General features: G+C 38.3%; 1 protein-coding gene across 1 annotated transcript in view; it reads right to left on the reverse strand.

The window, feature by feature from the left end:
- The window catches only part of UGGT1 (UDP-glucose glycoprotein glucosyltransferase 1), a 130683-nt gene extending 116271 nt beyond the window's left edge, over positions 1-14412 (reverse strand). The window contains exon 1 of the mRNA XM_078146785.1: positions 14393-14412. The gene's annotated coding sequence lies outside the window, so the exon portion shown is untranslated. The remainder of the gene's footprint in view (positions 1-14392) is intronic.

Consider the following 14412-nt stretch of genomic DNA (forward strand, 5'->3'; position numbering starts at 1 on the left):
AAAGGACCCACATGTACAGAAATATTTATAGCAGCTCTTTTTGTGGTGGCAAAGAATTGGAAATTGAGGGGATACCCATCAATTGGGGAATGGCTGAACAAGTTGTAGTATATGAATGTAATGGAATACTACTGTGCTGTAAGAAATGATTAGCAGGCAGACTTCAGAAATAACCTGGAAAGACTTGTATGGACTGATGTTGAGTGAAGTGAGCAGAACCAGGAGAACGTTGTACACAATAACAACCACATTGTGCGATGACTAATATTGATAAACTTAACTCTACTCAGCAATACAAGGATCTAAGACATCTCCAAAGGCCTTGGGATGGAAAATGCTATCCACATCCAGAGAAAGAACTATGGAGTTTGAATGCAGATCAAAGCAAACTATTTCCTATTTTTTTTCTTCTGTTGTGTTTTGTTTCCTCTTTCTGGTGGTTCCTCCTATTAGTTCTAATTCTTACTTACAATATCACTAACATGAAAATATGTTTAATAGGAATGTATATATATAGCCTATATCAGATTTCACGCCATCTTGGGTAGGGACTTGAGGAGGGAGGGGAAGAAAAATTTAAAACTCAAAAGCTTATGGAACTGATTGTTGATAATTCAAAATAAATTAATTTTTTAAAATGTTAAAAACAAAAAAAAAATGAATGGACTGTGTTAGTTTTAACTAATCCTCTCTAGCCCTTCCTCAACTTCTTGCCTTTTTTTTTTTTTTTTGCTTTTTGGCGAGGCAATCAGGATTGAGTGACTTGCTCAGGGTCACACAGCTAGTAAGTGTCAAATATCTGGGGCCATATTTGAACTCGGGTACTCCTGACTCCAAGGCCGGAGCTCTATCCACTGTGCCACCTAGCTGCCCCACCCTTCCTCAACTTCAGACCCTCTCAGAGGGTTCCAAACACCCTGGAGTTCCCCTCAATTGGCAGACTTCCTTTCCTTTGAAGTGGTTCAAGGAACTTGTTCCCAGAAAAGGCTTGAAGAACCAATGAGTGGTACTGTTGAGAGGTGTCTTGCTTTCGAATAGCGTGGGGGAGGTGAAATTTTTGCTATATAACTGTAGTTGATGTATATTTACTTGGAAAAAAGGAGATCCTGTAGTTGACTTGGTGGTAATTCTGCATCAATTGATGAGAGAAAGAGTGGAAGAAGGAGGCAGCCCCTCCACAGAGGCTTAAGGGGAGGGGGCAAAGATTTTGTATAATTCCCTTGATACAGCTCTCAGGAAAGGGGAGCTTTTGGCATATGGGCCAAGGAATACTGAATGTTTGGTGGTAAGGAAAGCCTAGCTGTCGACTTAGATCGGGAGATTGTGTGCAAGAGACTTACAGCCACTTTACTGCAGATAACTCTGATGTAGTATTAAGAATTGTTAATCACTAGAAGTGTCCACGCAGAGGCCCTGATGTGGCTGGAGTTGCTCCTGTTCATCATCATCACCTCATACCAGGAGAAGATATCTGTGACTATACCGGGATGTCATCTATTCTGTGGCTCCAGTGTTCTTAGTGCTGCTCTGGTTCATCATCCCCAATCTGCATGAGGTGACTCCCTGTAAACTTCAAAGACGTGGCATTACTTATCACATGGACTAGACTGTGAGATTTTGAGACTTATTCTTTCTGAAGGAAGAAAGGAAGGCTTAGGACTTCTGCATTTTTCATTCTTCAACATTTTTGTTTTGTTTTTATTTTGTGCCCTGCTCCTGCCCCCTTTTTTCCCTGCCGTATAACTACCCCTGACAGGAGGACTGTCTAGTTATTTAAATCGTGGAAGATCTGTTAGAAGCCCATTAGGATCCTGTCACCAGGCATAATATGTGACTGAACAGCAGTTTCCTGCCACAGCTCCCTTTACCCTGACAGAGCTTCATCCTCATACACAGCCCCCACATCTTCCTTTGGCCCAGTTTCTCTAATGGCTTCTTTGATGAAGCTTCTTTCCCCTACAAAACCTAATTGGCACCAGCTTCTCTGCTACAGCTTCTTAGCCTAGGGCCAATAAAAAGCCTAAGTCATATGGGCTCTGTGCTCTCAGACTCACTCAATGGGTCCCTGCGACCACACAAGTCAATATACCCAGAGGATTGATTGAACAGATGTGATTCTAGATGGAGATGAGGGGGGCCATGTCCATAGAAACTAAGTGCCTCTGAATCCTTGTTGCATATCTTGGCTTTATTAGGGCAAAGTAAAGCTCCTCCTTTTTAAAAATGTTCAGTGACAAATGAGTGCCTCATTTCCTCCCAACATTGAACCTGAACTTAAAGGGCACTGGCTTTAGAACTGGAGTATAACAGAAGGGATGTCACTAATTAATGCTCCTATAGATGAAGAGATGTTCTGTGAAGGGAGATGGGGACCTTGAACTGGGTGTTGTCTTCAGAGATTTAGTGCTTCAAAAAGACCATTCCTCCTGCCTTGGGAAGGGAGAATTGGAACTCCTGGGGGTAACTGGTGGCTTGGGGAAAGGGAAAGCATGGACCCAGGGAAGGGATTTTGAGGCAAATGGGGAAGGAAGTTGCCTGGGGAGAGGTTAGGTCTTTGGTCAGTGGTAGGCTGCATAAACAGGATGGGGTTAGTATCCTGGCTTGAGGCAGTGTTCTCTCTGTTGCTTGATGAAATTTTTTTTTTCTGGGTATGAGGAGCAATGGAAAAGAATCCTCGGGGCAAGCTTTACAAGGCAGGGACAGAAACTGCCTAGAAGGAAAATCCCAGAATGGATACATCAGAAGTTTTGGTCCCATGAGGAAAGCAGAGAATAGAGACTAGATAGGTGTAGGGGCCATGTACCAGAGAATGAGGGTCTGGAATAGACAGAGAGGATAGAGAGGAAGAGAAATCCTATCTGGAAAGGGACATATACAAAAAATGAAATTTAGAAAACTAATGAATAAGACTAGTAGAGAGGTAGGAGAGGAGGGGGAATCTACTTGACTGAGGGAAAAAAAGAGGGGGAGGATTAAATAACCAGATAAAAGCAGGAAAGAAAAAGGAACTATTTAGCAAAACTCTAAAGGAAAAGGGGTAAGAAATGGGAGGAGAGTGTGTGGGACAACAGCCACACTAGAATTAAAAGTTCGGAGGCTGAGTCAGAGATCAGAAAAGGTTTTATTCTTTCTCATGAGAAAGGGCACAGCCCTCCTGGCTCAAGCAGCAACAGCCAGGGAGTGCAAAGTCTGTTAGGGGGGAACAAAGTTTTATAGTGCTAATGTGACACGCCCTCCCCATTCCTGAACCCTTCTTCTTTTGGCTGGTTTTCAGGGTGCACAATCTAAACGTGGCTTTCTAAGACCCTTAGTACAATAATATCCTAATTTGGAAATATTTGCCTAGAGACAAAAGCTTGGGAAGACTTTTGATAATCTACTTGGAAGTTCTGCCCAGAGACAAAGGATTGGGAAGACTTTGGATAACGGTTTAGAAGTTCTGCCTAGAGACAGATAAGCAGGAAGCCCCTGGTGGTTAAGCTAGCAGTCTACCTTGCTAGAGGAATCGGAGCACAGGTTAGCTGTTGCTTAATGCACAGCAAATGTTTGCAGATTCATCAAGTTTTACTGCTTTGGGGGTACAAAGGGAATTTATGAGTTTTAGTACTGAGGAAACTTCATCTATCTCACTCAATGGGAAACAAGCCAGTGGGAATAACACCATTTTAAAAAAGATTAACTGAAGATGGAAATGGGGGGAAAAATCATAACCTGAAAAAAACAATATTAAGAGACAAATGGAGGAAAATAAAAATCTAACTCATAACTTTCAGTGTGAATTCACTTGTAAATCCATCTGGTCCTGGGTACATTTTCTTAGTTTATTTATGGCTTGTTCAATTTTTTTTCTAAAATAGGGTTATTTAAGCATTCTATTTCTTCTTCTGTTAATCTAAGCAATTTATATTTTTGTAACTATCCATTCCATTTAGATTGCCATTTTTATTGGCATATAGTTGGGCAAAATAACTTTTAAAAATTGCTTTAATTTCATCTTCATTGGTGGCAACTTCACTCTTTTCATTTTTGATATTTGTATTTTAGTGTTTTTTTTTAATCAGGTTAGCCAATGATTTATCTATTTTATTGATTTTTTTCATAAAACCAGCTCCTCTTAATTTTGTTATTTCAATGATTTTTTTACGTTTGATTTTATTAATCTCTCTTTTGATTTTTAGGATTTCTAATTTGGTGTTTAATTGGGGGGTTTTAAATTTGTTGTTTTTCTAGTTTTTTTAGTTGCATGCCCAGTTCATTGATCTGTTCCTTCTTTTAAAGATATAAAATCTCTGTATAGTGATCTCCTTTTAGAGATATACAATTTCTCATAAGTATTGCTTTGGCTTCATTCCACAAATTTTGATATATTGTTTCATTGTCATTATCTTTAATGAAATTATGGATAATTTGTATGATTTGTTCCTTGTTCCACTCATTCTTTTTTCTTTTTTATTAATTAATTTATTTTTAGTTTTCAACAATCACTTCCATAAGCTTTTGAGTTTTTAATTTTTCTCCCCCTCCCTTCCCACCTCCATCCCCAAGATGATGTACAATCTGATATAGGCTCTACATATACATTCCTATTAAATATATTTTCATATTAGTCATATTGTAAAGAAGAATTAGAACCAATAGGAAGAACCACAAGAAAGAAGAAGCAAAACAAAACAGAAGGGAAAAAAAGCAAATAATATGCTTCGATCTGTATTCAAACTCCATAGCTATTTCTCTGGATGTAGATAACATTTTCCATCATGAGACTTTTGGAGATGTCTTAGATCCTTGCATTGCTGAGAAGAGCTAGGTCTATCAAAGTTACTCATTCCACATAATCTGTGCTTCCAAGGCCCTTTATTGAATATAAATTTTATTGAACTATGGTCCAAACAAGGTGCACTTAATACTTCTGCTTTTCTGCATTCGTTTGTGAGGTTTTTGTGCCTTAATGCATGGTTAGTTTTTTGATGGTGCCAAGTATAGCTGAGAAAAAGTTACATGGCTTTTTATTCCTATTTAGTTTTCTCTGGAGGTTTATTATATCTAATTTTTCTAAAATTCTGTTCATCTCCTATTATACTCCTTAATTTCTTTTTTGTTTATTTTACGATTAAATTTATCTATGATGGAGAAGGGTAAATTGAGGTCCCCCACTATTGTAGTTTTACTGTCTATTTACTCCTACAACTCATTTAACTTTTGAGAATCTGGATGATAGCCATTTGGCACATATATGTTTACTATATATTACTTCATTGTCTATGGTACCTTTTAGCAAAATGTAGTTCCTCTGATTTTCTCTTTTAATTAGGTCTATTTTTGCTTTTGCTTTGTCTGAGATCATAATTGCTACCTCTGCCTTTTTTATTTCAGCTGACACATAATAGATTCTTTTCCAGTTCCTTATTTTAACTGTGTGTGTCATTCTGCTTCAAGTGAGTTTCTTGTAAACAACATTTTTTTGGATTCTGGTTTCTAATCCATCCTGCTATCTACTTCCATTTTATAGGAGATTTCATCCCATTCACATTCACAGTTATGATTGCTAACTGTGGATTTCCCTCCATCCTATTCTCTTTTATTTATCCTTTTATTTTTTACCTTATCCCCCGCTCAACCATCTGTTTAGCTTTTGGTCATTGCCTCCCTTAATCTACTCTCCCTCTTATATCTTTTCTTTCTTTTAGTCCCTTCATATACTTCCTTCTTTGAACAAATTTAGATGAGATAAGGTCCGAACACTGCCTGCTCTCCCTCATTTTCCCTTCCATTATAAAAACTCTTCTTTCTATACCTTTTATGTGAAATAGTTTTCCCTTTTCTTCCTCACCCTTTCCCTTTCTCCCAGTGCATCTCTCTTTTTCCACTCTTTCATTATTTTTTTGAGATCAACCCAACATAATGGACTCATACACATGCTTTTTCACTAAGTAAAATCCTTCTAAGTGCCTTAATAATGATGACATTTCTCAAGAGCTACATGTATCTTCTCATATGGGAATGTTAAAAGTTTAACCTTTTTGAAGTCCCTTATGTTTTCTCATTCATGTTTACCTTTTTATGCTTTTCTTGAGTCTTGTGTTCAAATGTCAAATTTTCTATATAAAATTCTTGTTTTTTTAAATACTCATTTTTCTCCAGTAGGATTTGCTCAATTTTGCTAGGCAGGTTATTTTTTATTGTAATCCAAACTCCTTTGCCTTCCAGAATATCATATTCTAAGCCTTCCATTTCTTTATCATGGTAGCTGCTAAATCTTGTGGGATCCTGACTATAACTTCATGGCCCTTGAATTATTTCTTTCTGACTGCTTGTAGCATTTTTGTTCTTGACCTCGGAGCTCTGCAATTTGGCTAAAATATTTCTGAGAGTTCTTGTTTTAGAATCTCTTTCAGAAAATGATTGATGGATTCTTTCAATAACAACTTTGCCCTCTGATCTATGATAGCTAGACAGTTTTCCTTTATTATTTCTTGAAATATGGTATCTAGGCTCTTTTTTTATTATTATTATGGCTTTCAGGTAGTCTAATAATTCTTAAATTATCTCTCTTTGGTCTATTTTGCAAGTTAGTTATTCTTCCAATGAGATCTTTCACATTTTCTTATATTTTTTCATTTTTTATACTGTGTTTTATTGTTTCTTGACGTCTCATAGAGTCATTAGCTTCTACTTGACCAATTCTGATTTTTAAGGAGTTCTTTTTATTGAGTGAGGTTTTGTACTTCTTTTAGCAAGCTGTTAATTCTTTTTTCAAAATTTTCTATCATTGCTCTCATTTTTCCTCTATTGCCCTTATTTGATTTTTGAAAGCATCTTTTTGCTCTTTTTATTTATTTTTTTGGTGAGACAATTGGGGTTGTGACTAAGTGCCCAGCATCACACAGCTAGTGAGTGTTATGTGTCTGAGGCTGGATTTGAACTCAGGTCCTCCTGATCCAGGGCCAGTGCTTTATCCACTGTGCCACCTAGTTGCTCCCTTTTTGTTCTTTTTAAATATTTCTTTAGCTCTTCTAGGAATTCTTGTTGAGTTTGTGTCCAATATTCATTTTTTCTTTGAGGTATAGCTTGTTTTCAAGACATCTTCTTTTGAGTTTGTAGATTTTTGTGGTTGGGTTCCTTTTTTTTGTTTGTTTGCTCATTTTCCCAGTCTAGTTCTTGACTTTAGACTTTATATTAGAGCTGGACTGTGCTTACTCAGGGTGGTGGGGATGGGGGGGGCCGGGATATCTAGCCTGAGTTTCTGTGGATAAATTTAGGAACATGGAGGTTTTTGGTGCTTCCAAGGTGGTGTGATCCAGGGAGAGTCCTGGTCGCTATCCTCCTGATCTGCACTCTGGTCCTTACCTAGGTAGGACCTCTGCTCTCTCACCATCACAGGCCTCAGCTGCTCTTCTTGGCCCTGAAACTATGACTCAAAACTGGGTAATGGGTGAACAAGCCCAGTCCTAAGTCCAGTGCACTGCAGTCCCCTTTTTATGACCACATGTTTATTTCCTTTACCGTCCTTGGGTGCTGAATACTTCTGGTGCCATCACCTTCAAATTCTACTGGCCAGTATTGCTTCCATTATGCCATGCTCCCACCTAGCCCCCACCCCTGTGTCCACAGACCTTTCTTTCTGTCTTCCTGAGCTGTCCTAGGCTAGTAAAATATCTTACTATGACTTTTTGTTGTTATCTCACTCAGAATTTTATTTGACATGCTTTTTTAAAAGTTGTTTAGCAGGTTGGGAGGACTCAGCAAAAATTCTACCTATATTCTGCCATCTTGGCTATACCTTGATAACATGACATTTTGGAATCAATATATAGTCAGATGACATTTTTGTGGTCCTCATATCTATTTGAGTTTGACACCAATGGTGTAGATGCTGTTCAATCATTTTCAGTTGTATCTGACTCTTTGTGACCCCATTTGAGGTTTTCTTGGCAAAGATACTGTAGTGGTTTGCCATTTTCTTCTCCAACTCATTTTTTTTTTGAGGCATTTGGGGTTAAGTGACTTGCCCAGGGTCACACAGCTAGTAAGTATCAAGTGTTTGGTCTGAGACCAGATTTGAACTCAGGTACTCCTGACTTCAGGGCCGGGGCTCTATCCACTGCGCCACCTAGCTGCCCCCTCTCCAACTCATTTTAAAGATAAGGAAACTGACACAGAATTAAGAGTACCCAGGGTCACACAACTAGGAAATATTTGAGGCTGGATTTGAACTCATGAAAATGAGTCTTCCTGACTCAGGCCCAGCACTCTATCCACTGTACCCCTTAGTAGCCCTGTGATGTAGATAGCTTTTTCTAAGAGTTTGGCTATGAAAGGGAGGACAGAAATAAGACAATAGCTTTAGGTGATGGTAGGATTAAATGAACTTCATCACGGGAGAGATAAGGGCATGTTTCTAGGTAGTAGAGAAGAAATCATAGATTGAATTTTAAGGAGATATGATTATGGGGAGTAAAAAGGTTATGATTATGGGGAGTAAAAAGGTTATGGTCTTCACCAAAAATTGAAGTAAAGGAGGAGATAATGAGAGATGGTGTTATAAAGTGGAAAAAATGAAGCTCACTGAAAATTATCTCTATTTTCTCAGTAATGTATGAAGTGAGATCCTCAGCTGAGGGATTTAGGGGTAGGGAGGGAATGGTGTGAAAGATTTGAGGAGAGAAGAAGCTTGCAACAGACTATAGGAAATGTGATAGAGAATTATTTAGGGAACAATAAAAAGGTTGTCTTACTGTGGTGAGGGTCCAGTCTAGATTATGTAACATAAACTTTTAGTAGACTTGGCTCTATATTGTGTGATCCCCTCCAACACATGAATAGGAGCAGAGGAGGCAGATGATACAAGTAATCCAGAATTGTTGTTGGGCAAGGTGTGAGTGCTGATTAGACAGGGGACAAGGGATTTAAGTACAAAAGACAGAGGGGTATTAAACTTGATTAACTACGTGATCTAGATTAGGAAGAGCAGTGAAAATACTGAGAGGTAAAGGAATTGAAAATCCTGTTAAGAGGTGTTTAGAAGAAAGAAGGGATAGGGAAAGATAAAATAATAAGAGGTCAAGATCTGAGAAGGAATTTCAAAGTATTTGATCACTCAAGTAGAGCACCTGTAGATTATGGTGATATGTAGGGTCTAACAGGCCTGTGTGTAATTCAGGTGGAGTGAGGAGAAGGTCAGGAAGGTTAAAAAGATTGAGGACTTGGAAGGCTAGAGTATTTGACACAGCAATCCATATGTTGAAATCTCCTAGTATTAGGGCCAGACTTGAGGTAGAAAAGAAGTATAAAGGTTTTTGAGGGAAAAGCAACTTAAACGTTGACATCCCCTGGTACTAGGGCCAAAAGTTAAGATGGAGAGGAAGTCTGTGAATCAAATACTTAACTCATTAAGAAAGAAGAGAAAATACTGTAGGGCCAATAGACAACTCCTACAAAGATCTTCATTGAGTGTTAAATTTGAATAGGGTTAATCTCATATAAGGAGTGGCTGTGTGAATGTGGCAAAGGGAGAATCTGGAAGTGGCAGTGGAGAGAAAGAAGTATTCTGGCCCCTCTTCTAGGAACTAATATGCCAGCAAGGATATGAGAGAAAGGACAGCAAATACTAGAAAGAGTAGCTAGGAGTATAGTATTATCTGGAGAAAGTACACGTGCTTGAGAGGGAGAGGTGTAATGAAAGGAAATATGTTAATTATGGAAGAAGAGTTCCAGAGGATATTGTATAAGGGGCACAAAGATAGAATGTGGCCTTGGAGTGGTAGTGTTGAGGTGAATGGGGATGAGAGAATGGAAAGTGAATGTTGGGGATCAGTGGTTACTGAATGATTCGTAATCACAGGGGATTCTGATGGGAAAAGGTAAGATAAGGTTAAGTCTTAGGCTGAGCAAAGGGCACCCATATAATCCCCGCCCCCATCTTGATTAGTGTCTCAGCTCCACCTTCCATCCAGGCAGCAGTCGAGGCAGGAGGTTTGGTGGCAAAGAGACTATCACACCAGCCACAAGATTAACAGCATACAAGGGCTGAATGTACTAATTCACCTAATTACAACCTAGGTTTTAATGCAGGTTCTGGTTCTGAGGAGCTGTCCAAAGTTTCAGGCTGGTTGTGAGTGTCTCCCACAATTAAGGCTAATGTTTTGTACACAAGAGGAGGACAAAGGCAGCTATAGATTTTTAACAAGATACTAATATAGGGTAAATAGACACCTTTGAATATGCTAACCATGAGCAGGTTTAGGCATGGGTTGGTAGAATTCCTTTGGTGTTAGGAAGTAGACTGTGAGTTTGGGGAAAAGCATCTCTCCAGGAAAAAAAAATCTTAGAAATCAGAGAAACAGAGGTACAGTGCTGTATAAATAGTGACTCTCAGGCTGGTAATGGAAGGATAAGCCTTATGATTTTCTACCTTATTTATTTATTTACTTTTTTTTTATTTTTGCTTAGGCAATTGGGGTTAAGTGACTTGCCCAGGGTCACACAGCTAGTTAAGTATCTGAGGCCAGATTTGAACTCAGGTCCTCCTGACTCCAAGGCTGCAGCTCTATGCACTTTGCTACCTAGCTGCCCCTTGATTTTCTATCTTGAAGAAGGCCTCCACTGCCATACATATTTCTTGCCAGGATATCTGATAAGATCACTACAGAGAAAACATCCCATTGGAACAAACCTGGTCTTCTATGTAACTCATGCGTCTCCAAGGTTAACACACTCTCCCCCAAATTACTTGATATCCTGTCCCTATTACTCAGCCTGCCAAATAAAGAAAGTGGCTGAAGAGCCTCACCTGATAGGCTCCTTTTGCCACTTTTAATGTTGCCCTAAAGCTATGTAAAACCCTACCATATACTTGTATCTCTCCTTGTTCTGTGGAGTTGCTATCTACCTGGCAATTGCCTATCAGCTGATGCTAATTAAACTTTTTTTTAATCTTGTATCCTTGCCCTTGATTTTTTTACCTCCAGTCAAACAAACCAGGATAGAAAGAATTATTCACCAAGAGGATTTTAGGACATCTGGGTTGAAGAATTCCCCAACAATTTGGCATAGTCATCAGGATGACTGGAACTCTTGGGCAAGAGAGGGGAGACTCCTTCTCCAGGATCACTGAGGTGCCTGCTAGGTAATATTTCTTACCCACATCAGCCTCCTGGGACCTGACTGTCCCCTAAACTCCATGGGTATTGAGTCATTTTCTTCAAATTCCACATATTATATGAGGTTAGCCCAAAAATAACTCAAGGAGGAGAGGATTCTGAGAAGATGGTGGAGTAGGTCAGAAAATTCCAAGCTCTCAAGATTTTCCCCCACAAAAGAGATGAAATACTGCCTCAGGGCAAAAATAGAGTGCTAAAAATAAATAAGAATAGGGGTAGAGCAGGAGTCCTCCTGGGACAATTGGGGAAGATCGAAAGAAAAATCCCAGCTTGAGGATAAAATATTACAAGCAACAAGAAAAAAACTAATTTAAATATGGTAATGCTGCAATTAGAATACTTGGAGGGGGGTAGGTTAAGTAATAGGAGGGCAAGGTAGTGGGTAGAAGTAAAGTAGAGGAGTTAGGAGGGACAGGAAATAAGAGAGACACAAATATAAAAACAAAGATCAGAAGTAGAATTTGTTAGGGAAAGTATATATCTATATACTTATGCACATATGTATGTATATGTATGTATATAGGTAAGTGTGTGTGTGTGTGTGTGTGTGTGTATACACACACACACACACACTTAATCTGAGGTGGGGGCAGGAGGAGGAAGGGGGGAGCAAAAAGTAAGAAGTGCACAGCAAAGAACAAAAGAAAACTTAAAGGAAGCAAAGAAAAGATAGGCAGCTCTCAACACATGTACTATTTATTATAAAGGCTGCCTTGAAATGGAAATTTATTGCTATATATTTTGAATCCTCTCATGTTCTCTGTGCACATGACATGCTTCTTTTTTCTTTTCTTATTTTGTATTTAAGTTTTAATATTCAAGTTTATAATGTTTCTTTTTCTTTTCTAATTGTGTACTTGTTTAGTAATAAAATAGGAAAAAAGAAAATAACTCAAGGAGATGTGTTAGAAATAAGGAAATTACTGTTATTTCTGGTTATCCTGGTCCAGCCTAAGGAAGGACTAGTATGTTGGTCTATTTTTTATATAGTTGCCTTGCTATCAGAGATTTTTTGACAGGAAATGTATCTCTGATTGGCATGCCTGTTCTATTTCTATCTCCTCCTTTTCCTTTCATGGGTCTCTTGTGCCTGAAAATCTTAAAACATAAACTGTTGCCCAGAGTTGGGACTGTTTGACTTGAGCAGCTATGCCTATACCTTGCCAAGCAATTTGCAGTGACTCAGGAATAGAAAACAAGGCTCAGTTAGAGAACCGTTTATTTCAACAGGAGGGTGTCCTTTTGTTTTAAGTTTCTACTCATGCTAGGAGTAAAAGAAATCTGAACTTTATGCCATGCCTACTCATATTCCACAGGCTAATAAGCAAGAAACCTATCTATTCTGTTTTCTCCCCCATTCTTACCTTAGAATATTAGCTATTCTCCGGTTCTCCCATGTAAGGGAATTAAAAAACACAAACTTTTCTGGATCCCCAATGCATCCTGAAAATAGACTAAATCATGGGGAAATCAACAAAGTAAACCAAATTTTGGGTCTTTTCTGGTCTATATGGCAAAATTGATATCAACCCTGGAAATTGCCAAAAGTCCTATATCTAAAGTACTTAGTAGCCCTATGGCACATCTGGAAGGAACATGCTAAAAGAAACCCTAGTCAGCAATGGCCAGACGATGTGTGTTTTGATTCTTATAATCTATTTGTGAAAGTTTATTTATTCCTAGGAATGACTGTGGGTATCTTTGGGAAGCAGAAATTGAAGGGAAAAAAAGGAAGCAAAAGAGTATTATTGATAACTTAAAAGATTCTCTGGAAAAAGAAAAACTTAAGATCAGGCAGGAAAACAGCAAAACATTTAAGAAGCCTAATAAACTCCTCTTTGCCAGCCTATACCATTAGCCCAGGAAGCCTCATTCTCCTTCCCCTGAACTCCCAAACCCTATAGACCTTACAATTATCCCTAAGAGTGAGAAAATGGTTTGTTTTATGTAACAGAGTATATGCTGTTAGCAATGAGTATTCTGTGTCCTGGTAAATCCAGCTGACTTTTTCCTGTGGCCTGTTCAGCCAAAAGAAAAAGGGTGAAAAGAGTGAGAATGTTTTTGCTGAGCGTTTTGAAGCTTTCAAAAGTTATAGTTTCATCTCTATGTTCTTAATTCTGGTCAAGTTCGGATTTCACAGAAAAAGAGACAGACAGCTAAGAGAGATCATTTCCCCATTTGTAGAAATCATGGAGACTAAATTTGTGCCTGCAGTGTAATCTGTTTAATAAGTATTTCCAAATTATGATGGGATTGTGGTTTGAATTTTTTAAAATATACGCTGAAATATCCTGGTGGTGTTTGGGGAGGGGGTGGCGAATGCAGCTCTCCAAGACTGTTAAAGTAGAGATTTTAGGGAATTTTCATAAAAACAGTACCCATACTCCTCTATAACTCCCTCCTTTCCCTGGAGAGTGAAAATCTTTTTTGCTTTACTATAAGGAAAGGAGGTGTTTTCATAGAATACAGAATATTCAATCCTAAACAGAATCAAAGCCAGTCTAAAAGTTTTGTCTCTAATGGTTCCAGAAGCAAAAGGAAACAATAACAACCACAAAAAGCAAGTTGTTTTGCAGTTTGAAGTTTCAGAGCCTTACCTAGTGTTTGAGAACTTCCTAAAGTAGGTATTAATTCATTTCCAGCTTAGAGAGAGGTTTGTTTAAATCAAAGGCAAATAATTTGGAAAAATTCAAAATATCATTGTATGACAATGGAGGTCTTCTCCTAATGAGTTGGTACAATTTAATTGCCTAGTTAACCTAAGAGTAAAATCACCAAAGAGGAATTAAATAGACTGTTCATATTTAAGCCCTTTAGAAACCACCTTACAACTGTTTAACTTGACAAAATGAGAAACTATAAACCCTGAAGTTTCAATTTTAATCAGGGAAAAGTAAAAGTTTTGCAATGAATTTCAGTTGTGTAAGAAAACTTGCACTAATTTTCAAAGAAGAGATTCAGTGGCATAAGAGTCTAATACTCAAGATGGATTAGGATAAGATTTGGAAATAAAGAGATGCAGGTTTGAAAACATAGCAGTGAAGAAAAGTGAAGCACTGAATTAGTGTGTGTAGAGAGGTACAATTCTGTGATGAGAGTATGTGAGAAGACAGAGAGAAAATTGGAGGAAGTTGGAAACTCCATGCATTGACATAGTATGGATATTAGACTGAAACAGTGGGTAATGAGAAGTATATAGATGTCGCGACCAGCCCAATTGCCTATGAACTCACTTTGGAAGCTCTCCTGAAAG

The sequence above is a fragment of the Phascolarctos cinereus genome, unplaced genomic scaffold (assembly GCF_003287225.1).
Source record: "Phascolarctos cinereus isolate Bilbo 61053 unplaced genomic scaffold, phaCin_HiC Scaffold_726;HRSCAF=1367, whole genome shotgun sequence".
Classification (NCBI taxonomy): domain Eukaryota; kingdom Metazoa; phylum Chordata; class Mammalia; order Diprotodontia; family Phascolarctidae; genus Phascolarctos; species Phascolarctos cinereus.